The sequence below is a fragment of the Triticum urartu genome, chromosome 6 (assembly GCF_003073215.2).
Source record: "Triticum urartu cultivar G1812 chromosome 6, Tu2.1, whole genome shotgun sequence".
NCBI lineage: Eukaryota > Viridiplantae > Streptophyta > Magnoliopsida > Poales > Poaceae > Triticum > Triticum urartu.
The window spans coordinates 418,132,421-418,144,518 of NC_053027.1; positions in this window are offsets into that span (position 1 = coordinate 418,132,421).

The window sequence follows — 12,098 nt, forward strand, 5'->3', positions numbered from 1 at the left end:
TTAGCCATCATAATGTGAAATTGTGTCATGCTATCCTGTTTAGTTAGCCATCATATATAGTTATGTCATGCTATCCTGTTTAGTTAGACAACATAAATATGAATTATTTCATGCCCTCTTTTATTCCCCACTATCCATTGCACCTGTCTATCATACAATGTCTATACTTTCAATTACTTTTCTTGTTTATCAGCCATTTGAATTGGAGAGCGTGATGGCAGTATCTAAGGGAGTAACAACACGGTCTTCAGAAAAGATAGTGCTACCAGTTGATGCAAATAGAACCACGGTTGTACTTGCCCAAGGATCAGATCCACCACACATAACCCAGACTCTCGCAGATTGTACCCCTACCCAGTTGGACAGAGAACCAGCTACACCCCTTCTAACCCCAACCCCGGCAGATAGTAACCCAGTTCCAGTTGACACAGCACCGTCTCCACCACAGAGCACCCAAACACAAGCAGTTAGTAAGGGAACTGCAGTGCCCAAAGCACGAGGACCACCACTCCGAATCCCAACTCAACGCTTAAAGGAGAAGAAGATTTGTTCTCAGGTCAGGTTCTGTAGCTATGGTTCATACTCCTTTGCTCTTGCATGACTGTATTTACTCATACCAACTATTTTCAAATTTGAAGGATGGAATTGAAACTCCAATGGTGCAACAGGTATGTTTTAAACCTGTTTCTTTAACTGGTTTGTTGTTGTAACCTGCTCTATGTTGATTTCAGTTTCAATTGAATAAACAGTTATGTTCTCATGTCATGCACATTACAAGTGTTGTTATTGCTCTATAGTTGCCCACACTTATATTCTGTCTATTCTGCATTTGTCTTGAACAAATATTATTTGAACTGTGTCTCTATCTTGATTTGGCAACAAAAACTAGAATGGTATAGACCATAAAGTGACCATGGTACATAGATATATGTTTGTTTCATGCTATTATCCTGACCACTTTACTACTGAACTCATTTACCAAAATGAGTTTCATATACAACATGGTAAACATGTGATGTGTCTGCTTGTTTCTCTTTTAGAATGCGGACAAAATATTGGAGAACAGTACCGCGTTATCCAATGGTAAAGGAAGTAATGCAGATAAGGTTCAAGATAGTGAGACATCCCTGTTGGTCTCCAAGAAAGCTGATAAAAACTATCTTGACGACAGTAAGGGAACCCAAAAGTCCTGTCTTGATGTAGTGTTCGAGTTACTGGCCACTACTGCTGGCACAAGCTCTTCGAACTCGCTGCCTGAATCAGTTCGTCTTCTTGAGTCTCGACTTCAAGTTGAAAGACATTGATCAGATGTGCTGCGACAGGAAGCTGAAGGACTGAGGAAGTCCCTGCAGAATTCAGATGCATATTTTCTGGTGCAACAGCAAGCGCTGGAGGATTTAAGCGCCAAACAAGAGAAAGTTAATAAGCTTGCTAAGCATCTTGCCAGCATTATGGGTACCCAGGATATTGTTTCTTGAGATCTTCTGAAGTGGTTTCAGTTCTGGATTTGTTTTGCTGCGGCATTTATTTGCGCTGGTCGCCAACTTTGACAACCAGTGTATATGATATGTTGCTTTGTTCCCTATATTTGCACTGGTGGCGAACTTTGATGCCCAGTGGATGTAATATGTGTGATAGCCATGATAGCCGTGATAGCCTAGCGTTAGTTGCTTGCTTATTTATTTCCTTGTTGTCTTGTTTATTTGTTTGCTTGTAGTCATTGCAGTTCTTTTCCACGGTTAGCTAGTGGCTGCAATAACCTATTTTTTAAAACTAGGCCACAATAACCATGGGCTAATATTTACTGTAGTGACACTGGGCCTCCTACTGGCCGTAGAAACAGTGGGCCTTCTACGGGCCGTAGAAACAATGGGCCTTCTACGGGCCGTAGAAACAATGGGCCTTGTGCGGGCCGTATTATCAATGGGCCTTATACGGGCCGTATAATCGATTGGCCAAACATGGGCCAAACAAACCGCATTATGGCCGTAAACGGGCTACAGTTGGAATCGTCCGTTCATGGGCCGACCATAATGGGCCATCATTAATAGGCCGTATTTGATGATGCTATGAAATTGGCCCAACGTATTAACGGACCACAAACGGGCCGACTGTAACCACGGGCTGAATTTGGCCCACAAGTAGAAAATGACAGTAACAGGCCATAAGTAAATGAATGCTGGAAATGAGCCCAAGAATAAATGGGCTCTTAGAAGGGCGAAAGATGCTGGAAACGGCCCAACGGAATAACGGGCCGTTAATGGGTATAAAGTGATACACTGTTCATTACGGGCCAGTTTCACCACGAGCCGTTAATGGGTGTAAAGTGATACACTGTTCATTACGGCCCAGTTTCACCACGGGCCATTAGTAGGCCAAGAGTTACATAGGGCCTCATATGGGCCGAAAGACGTCATGGGCCATACATGGGCCAGAAGTGAAAACGGGCTGGAATCATATTGGATGGCCCAGATGACGCTACTGGGCCTAATTCGGATAGGGCGTAACGGGCCTTGGGTTAGCGGGCTGTAAATGGGCTATATTCGAACAGGCCGTTAACAGGCTTTCCATGGGCCGGCCCGCCCGCTTTTGACCAAGTCAAACGGGACGGCCTTTTCACAGGAATGGGCCTCTGTTGGGCCGTGCCACGTGTCGACGTATCATAGGCGCCTTCCGTCCAATGAGTGGTTGACATCTGTCCCAACGATGAGCCGACCCGTGTTTCCTCCAGCCAATGATGATTTTACACGTGGAAAATCCCCATTGGTTGGGGCTGTTAACGGGTTATCGGATCCAAAACCCGACCCGATAGCTTAACGGCGTTCCGTTACGGTGGATGCCATGTGTCGGTCACCCTTGACGAAAGCACTTCTGTGACGCGCGATTTATCGTCATGGAAGTGGACACTTCCGTGATGATAATTTTGGTAATGTCATGGAACACTTCTACGACAGCACAGGTATGACTATCTTGATTCTGTCATAAATTTGTCATGGATGTACATGCGTGACAAAAAAAGCGACCTACTGTGACAAACACGTATCATCACGGAAGTGTATTTTTTTTGTAGTGAATAGGTCCGCCACCTAGCGGTGCATCAAGGACATAATTCTTCTGTGCAGTAATGAGGATAATCCTCAGAGCACGGACCCAGTCTGCATCATTGCTACTATCATCTTTCAACTTATTTTTCTCTAGGAACATATCAAAAATAAAACAGGGGAGCTATACGCGAGCTATTGATCTAAAACATAGATATGCAAAAACTACCAGGACTAAGTTCATGATAAATTAAAGTTCAATTAATCATATTACTTAAGAACTCCCACTTAGATAGACATCCCTCTAATCATCTAAGTGATCACGTGATCCATATCAACTAAACCATATACGATCATCACGTGAGATGGAGTAGTTTTCAATGGTGAACATCACTATGTTAATCATATCTTCTATGTGATTCATGCTCGACCTTTCGGTCTCAGTGTTCTGAGGCCATATCTGCATATCTTAGGCTCGTCAAGTTTAACCCGAGTATTTCGCGTGTGCAAAACTGTCTTGCACCCATTGTATGTGAATGTAGAGCTTATCACACCCGATCATCACGTGGTGTCTCGGCACGATGAACTGTCGCAACGGTGCATACTCAGGGAGAACACGTATACCTTGAAATTTAGTGAGGGATCATCTTATAATGCTACCGTCGTACTAAGCAAAATAAGATGCGTAAAAGATACACACCACATGCAATCAAAATATGTGACATGGTATGGCCATCATCATCTTGTGCCTTTGATCTCCATCTCCAAAGTACTGTCATGATCTCCATCGTCACTGGCATGACACTATGATCTCCATCATCTTGATCTTTATCAACGTGTCGTCACATGGTCGTCTCGCCAACTATTGCATTTGCAACTATTGCTATTGCATAGCGATAAAGTAAAGCAATTATATGGCGCTTGCATCTTATGCAATAAAGAGACAACCATAAGGCTCCTGCCAGTTGCCGATATCTTTAACAAAACATGATCATCTCATACAAAAATTATATCTCATCATGTTTTGACCATATCACATCACAACATGCCCTGCAAAAACAAGTTAGACGTCCTCTACTTTGTTGTTGCAAGTTTTACGTGGCTGCTATGGGCTGAGCAAGAACCGTTCTTACCTACGGCATAAAAACCACAACGTGGTATAGTGATTGCTTTTTGATCTTCGGAAAGAACCCTGTTCATTGAATCCGATTCAACTAAAGTTGGAGAAACTGACACCCGCCAGCCACCTGTGTGCAAAGCATGTCGATAGAACCAGTCTCATGAACGTGGTCATGTAATGTCGGTCCGGGCCGCTTCATCCAACAATATCGCCGAATCAAGAAACAACTAGTGACGGCAAGCAATATGTATATACCCACGCCCACAACTCCTTTGTGTTCTACTCGTGCATATAACATCTACGCATAGACCTGGCTCGGATGCCACTGTTGGGGAACGTAGTATTTCAAAATTTTCATACGATCACGCAAGATCTATCTAGGAGAAGCATAGCAACGAGCCGGGAGAGTGTGTCCACGTACCCTTGTAGACCGAAAGCGAAAGCGTTTAGTAACACGGTTGATGTAGTCGAACGTCTTTGCGATCCAACCAATCCAAGTACCGAACGCACGGCACCTCCGCAATCTGCACACGTTCAGCTCGGTGACATCCCTCGAACTCTTGATCCAGTTGAGGCCGAGGGAGAGTTTCGTCAGCCCGACGGCGTGGTGACGGTGATGATGATGTTACTGGCGCAGGGCTTCGCCTAAGCACTACGACGATATGACCGAGGTGTTAACTGTGAAGGGGGGCGCCGCACACGGCTAGGAACAATTGATGTGTGTTCTAGGGGTGCCCTCCCCACGTATATAAAGGAGGGTGAGGGAGGGAGGCAGCCTAGGGCGCGCCCAAGTAAGAGGAATCCTACTTGGGCCCCTAGTCCAATTCGCCCCCCCCTTACCATATTTGGACAAGGGGGAAAGGAAGGAGGGAGGAGGGGAAGGAAGTAGGAGTCCTACTTCATACTTTCCTTTTCCTCCTTTCCTTTTCCTTTCTCCCCACGTGGCTGGCCCTATAGGGGGCGCACCAGCCCCTGTGGGCTGGTGTGTTCCCTTACTTGGCCCATTAAGCCCATATCTTTGCCGAGGATTGCCCGGAACCCCTTCTGGTGACCCGGTATCACCCGGAACACTTCCGATGTCCGAATATAGCCTTCCAATATATGAATCTTTACCTCTCGGCCATTTTGAGACTCCTCGTCATGTCCGTGATCTCATCCGGGACTCCGAACAAACTTTGGTACATCAAATCACATAACTCATAATACAAATCATCATCGAACGTTAAGCGTGCGAAACCTATGGGTTCGAGAACTATGTAGACATGACCGAGACACATCTCCGGTCAATAACCAATAGTGGAACCTGGATGCTCATATTGGCTCCTACATATTCTACAAAGATCTTTATCGGTCAAACCGCATAACAACATACGTTATTACCTTTGTCATCGGTATGTTACTTGCCTGAGTTTCGATGGTCGGTATCATCATACCTAGTTCAATGTCGTTACCGGCAAGTCTCTTTACTCGTTCCGTAATGCATCATCCCGCAACTAACTCATTAGTCACATTGCTTGCAAGGCTTATAGTGATGAGCATTATCGAGAGGGCCCAGAGATACCTCTCCGATACACGGAGTGACAAATCCTAATCTCGATCTATGCCAACTCAACAAACACCATCGGAGAAACCTATAGAGCAACTTTATAATCACCCAGTTATGTTGTGATGTTTGATAGCACACAAGGTGTTCCTCCAGTATTCGGGAGTTGCATAATCTCATAGTCAGAGGAACATGTATAAGTCATGATGAAAGCAATAGCAATAAAACTAAACAATCATTTATGCTAAGCTAATGAATGGGTCATGTCCATCACATCATTCTCTAATGATGTGATCCCGTTCATCAAATGACAACACATGTCTATGGTTAGGAAACTTAACCATCTTTGATTAACGAGCTAGTCAAGTAGAGGCATACTAGGGACACTCTATTTGTCTATGTATTCACACATGTACTAAGTTTCCGGTTAATACAATTCTAGCATGAATAATAAACATTTATCATGATATAAGGAAATATAAATAACAACTTTATTATTGCCTCTAGGGCATGTTTCCTTCATCATCCTCGCTGTCACTTGACATGGCTGGAGAGTGTGTGCCAGTGTGTAGCGCGGCCTGCCGGGGACGATGAAGATGGTGGACACTTCAGCGCGCGGGGTACGCAGAGAAGAGGAACTGCCAATTGAAGCGGGGGGGTTTCTTGCTAGGGGGGCATTGAAGCGGGGGTTGACGTATTATCTAACCGCTGATATAATCAACCGCAATTATTTGTACCTAGTCGCTCCAAATTCCCGGGGTTGCGCAGGACTCCTATTGGCTATTTGGCTGGTTTCCTTTTTCAGCACAAAAACAAGGAATGAGTTTTGGGATTATGCACCGGTACCGGTACGAACGGAGTAGGACAGTTGGCAAGCAATACATTGAGCTCTTCTTATTGATAAAGCCAGTAATAATCAGACTAGAAAGGAAAAGAAAAATATATGCACGAATCTTCGCGTAACATCAATGGCATAGGACCTAGATGTGCATTACTTAGAGCACATCTAGATGTGCTTTAGCAATACTGTCAAATAAAACCCCTAATCATCATTGCAAATAGCGCATAGAACATGGCTAATGCGACAACCACCACTACGCATGCTAGTTCCTTCTTGTCTCTTTCGTTCATTTGTTGCTTGTGATTGATTCTTTCTTGCTTCATCATACTAATTGTGCATTCCAGATCGACCAGTTACTTCTTTAGCTTTATGTTATCTTCTACGAGCTTGCTAATAACACTCCGAGCCTTGCCATGACATTCTTCATCCAGCCAGTTAACAAAGGCACAAGCCTCATATCCCTGCCAATGTTAAATATTATTCTGGATGAGCGGTGGCATTAACTAAAGTAAAATGATGAACTTAATTAGCACTAACCTCTAAGGGGCAACTGAGAAACCGCCCGCCAATGTCAAATCCCTCCGTGCATACACGTCGAGCGGGAGTGTGCCCGTGCACACAACTCAGCTTTTGGTACTTCTCGGTGGCGCAAAACTCGGAGTCGAACTCGTGTTGCGGGAGTCTGGAGTCATGCTCCGGATCCGGCGGCAGATCGCTTTCCTGGGGGGGTCATTCAGGATGGATTCAGCAAGGAGCTATACTTTGGACATGCTAAAATATATTGGGATAGATTGGAACCTGACAGGACGATTCGGATCCGTAGTACACCTGCCTTCTGATGACCTTAGGCAAGTGCTCGGTGGCGACCGCCGTCGTGGCGGCGATACGAGCAGGAGCAGCCACACTGAAACCATCAGCACCACTCATCCGCATTCCCCCAATGTCAGCACCATGCGAGGGATTTTGGAGGCTATGTAGGGATTTGGGGGAAATGGGGTAACTGTGGAGATAAGCTAACGGTCAGGAACTACTTATTGCACTATATGTTGTATACAACACACTGTTTATACATGTTGTTTGTGTGTTAGGTATTACAACGTCACACACGATTTCCGCATCAAATCGTGTCAGAAGACAATGTAGGCTAGACACGGTTGCCATTACATAACCGTATGTGATGTACTACCCTATCCATATAATTGAGTTACGGCGAGATGTTGTGTAAACAGCCGCTCTGCGGATATATCCATTAAAAAACAGCCGCTCTGCGGATATATCCATAAAAAACAGCCGCTCTGCGTATAGAGATGGCGGCGGCGGCCTAGGCAGCGGCTACCGGAGAAGAGGTCAATCCTCAGTCGGTGGGCGGTGGAGGCGTCATAGGAGGTCAATCCTCGGTCTGCGGCAGGAGATAGGAGGAGCTCAACCATCGAGGTCGGCGGCGGGGTAATTCGAGCACATCCATCGCGGTCGATGGCGGGATAGTGGAGGTCGAACTACAGGAGGCAGCCGCACTAAGCTTTGCTCCTCGACCCTGCTGTCTCGGCGTGCCGCCGCATCGCGCTTGTCTGTCTGCTGGGTGGAGGTCATCGCGCGGCTAATTAATTAAGGTATTCTTTTTGTGAGTGGCTTAATTAAGGTATTCTGCTGGGTGTAAATTGACTGGCCATTAATTTTTGTCATTGCACGTCTCCATAACAACATGGAGCGCCCTCAGTAATTATTAAAATAAAACCTTGTGATTTATGCACGCATCTTTGGGCAGCAGTTATTCCGTGTATTAATGTTGTTGTTTTGTTTTAAATTACCATCCGTGTGCTGCAGATGGGACGATCTCGATGGATGAAGAATCAGAAAACCGCAGATTTTATCAATGGCGTGACAGAGTTCATGAATTTGGCAGAAAGTACAAAGAGGAGAATTGGTGATGCGGATTACATCCTGTGTCCATGTACTAATTGTGCCAATACAGAGTCACATGAAGTTGCAGATGTCCAGATGCACTTAGTCTCTAGGGGATTCATGGATGGATATACATGTTGGACCAGACACGGCAAAGAGGAGGTCATGGATGAAGATACCTAGGGCAGAGAGATGCCAAACCCCGATCAGTGTCACATGGATGTTGAATCTAATATCGAGGCAGAGGCGTCAAGCTACCAATGGAACACCAGAAAGCCGAAACGCCCACTGGAAAACCAAGACGTCGACGCAGGTGACAACGATCTTGATATGTCAGATTTTGCTGCTATGATTGCAGATTTCGAGGGCCCAAAAAAGAATATGATTGGGTACAAGGATCTACCAACCATTGATGCAGACTCCAAGAAAGAATTGTATCCAGGATGCAAAAAGAAATATTCCAGGTTGAGTGCCACCCTGGCGCTTCTCAGTTTTAAAGCAGCAAACGGTCTATCAAACAAGGGTTTCACAGAGATGTTAGGTCTTTTCAAAGAAATTCTTCCGGAAGATAGTATGCTCCCCAGAAGCACGAATGAAGCGAAGAAAATTGTTTGCCCATTGGAACTTGAAGTACAGAAGATACACGCTTGTGTGAATGATTGTATATTGTACCGTGGTGAGTACAAAGATTCATGTGTATGTCCCACATGCAAGCATCCACGATACAAGTGCAGGAGAGCAAAGGACAAGTACAAATTGGACGACGAGATCAAGACAGGAATCCCGTTCAAGGTTGTTTGGTACTTGCCTTTAATTCCAAGGTTGAGGCGTTTGTTTGCAAACCCTGGAGAGGCAAAGAGGTTGCGGTGGCATCATGATGAGTGAATTGCGGATAGGTTTATGAGGCACCCGAAAGATGGGGCTCAGTGGGAATTAATCGAAAAAAAGTTTGAAATTTTTTCCAAGGATCCTAGAAGTATAAGGCTCAGGAGTGTACTGACAGGATGAATCCTTTTGGCGATATGAGCACCAATCACAGCACATGGCCGGTGCTTCTGTGCATATATAACCTAGCTCCTTGGTTGTGTATGAAGAAAAAATACATTATGATGTCAATGATTATCCAAGGCCCGAAGCAACCTGGAAATGACATCGACATTTACTTTCAGCTACTGGTACAAGAACTGCTGACAGTGTGGATAGATATGCCTGCTGTAAAATGTTATGATGCTTACAGAAAGGAGATTTTTGATCTACATGTGATGCCGGTGCACACCATTCAAGATACGCTCGCATTAGGCAACACATCGGGACAAAAAACAAAGGGAGATGTAGGGTATGTCACTGATACGTCTCCAACGTATCTATAATTTTTTATTGCTCCATGCTATATTATCTACTGTTTTGGACTATATTGGGCTTTATTTTCCACTTTTATATTATTTTTGGGACTAACCTATTAACCGGAGGCCCAGCCCAGAATTGTTGTTTTTTGCCTATTTCAGTGTTTCGAAGAAACGGAATATCGAACGGAGTCCAAACGGAATAAACCTTTCTGGAACGTGATTTTCTTCCCGAATATGACCCAGGAGACTTGGACCCTACGCCAAGGAAGCTTCGAGGTGGGCACGAGGTAGGGGGCGCGCCCTATACCCCCAGGCGCGCCCCCCACCCTCGTGGGCCCACCGAAGCTCCACCGACGTACTTATTCCTCCTATATATACCTACGTGCCCCCAAACGAACAGAGAGGGAGCCAAAAACCTAATTCCACCGCCGCAACTTTCTGTATCCACGAGATCCCATCTTGGGGCCTGTTCTGGAGCTCTGCCGGAGAGGGCCGTCATCATGGAGGGCTTCTACATCTTCATAGCCTCTCCGATGAAGTGTGAGTAGTTTACCTCAGACCTTCGGGTCCATAGTTATTAGCTAGATGGCTTCTTCTCTCTTTTTGGATCTCAATACAAAGTTCTCCCCCTCTCTCGTGGAGATCTATTCGATGTAATCTTCTTCTTTTTGCGGTGTGTTCGTTGAGACCGATGAATTGTGGGTTTATGATCAAGTCTATCTATGAATAATATTTGAATCTTCTCTGAATTCTTTTATGTATGATTGGTTATCTTTGCAAGTCTCTTCGAATTATCCGTTTGGTTTGGCCAACTAGATTGGTAGTTCTTGCCATGAGAGAAGTGCTTAGCTTTGGGTTCGATCTTGCGGTGTCCTTTCCCAGTGACAGAAGGGGCAGCAAGGCACGTATTGCATCGTTTTCATCGAGGATAACAAGATGGGGTTTATTTCATATTTCATGAATTTATCTCTCTACATCATGTCATCTTGCTTAAAGCGTTACTCTGTTTTTAACTTAATACTCTAGATGCATGCTGGATAGCGGTCGATGAGTGGAGTAATAGTAGTAGATGCAGAATCGTTTCGATCTACTTGTCACGGACGTGATGCCTATATACATGATCATGCCTAGATATTCTCATAACTATGCTCAATTTTGTCAATTGCTCAACAGTAATTTGTTCACCCACCATAGAATACTTATGCTCTTGAGAGAAGCCACTAGTGAAACCTATGGCCCCCGGGTCTATTCTCATCATATCAATCTCTGTCACTTTAATCTTGCTTTGCTTTTTTACTTTGCCTTTTACTTTTCACTTTGCATCTCTATACCAAATATACCAAAAATATTATGTCTATCAGATCTCACTCTCATAAGTGACCGTGAAGGGATTGACAACCCCTAATCGCGTTGGTTGCGAGTAGCTATCGTTTTGTGCAGGTACGATGGACTTGAGCGTGGCCTCCTACTGGATTGATACCTTGGTTCTCAAAAACTGAGGGAAATACTTACGCTACTCTGCTGCATCATCCTTTCCTCTTCGGGGAAATCCAACGCAAGCTCAAGAGGTAGCTAGAAGAATTTCTGGCGCCGTTGCCGGGGAGTCTACGCAAAAAGTCAACATACCAAGTACCCATCACAATCCCTATCTCTCGCATTACATTATTTGCCATTTGCCTCTCATTTTCCTCTCCCCCACTTCACCCTTTCCGTTTTATTCGCCCTCTCTCTCTCTTTCCTCCTCTCTATTTGCCTCTTTTTGCCCGCTTGCCTTTTGTTTTCTCGTGTGTTGGATTGCTTGTTTGTCGCGATGGCTCAAGATACTACCAAACTGTGTGACTTCACCAATACCAATAATAATGATTTCCTTAGCACTCCGGTTGCTCCTCTTGCCAATATTGAATCTTGTGAAATCAATACTACTTTGTTGAATCTTGTTATGAAAGATCAATTCGCCGGCCTTCCTAGTGAAGATGCCGCTACTCATCTGAATAGCTTCGTTGATTTATGTGATATGCAAAAGAAAAAAGATGTCGATAATGATGTCATTAAATTGAAGCTATTTCCTTTTTCGCTTAGAGATCGTGCTAAAGCTTGGTTTTCGTCTTTGCCTAAAAATAGTATTGATTCTTGGAACAAGTGCAAAGATGCTTTTATCTCTAAGTATTTCCCTCCCGCTAAGATCATCTCTCTTAGAAACTATATTATGAACTTTAAGCAACTTGATCATGAACATGTTGCACAAGCTTGGGAGAGAATGAAATTAATGATACGTAATTGCCCTACTCATGGTTTGAATTTGTGG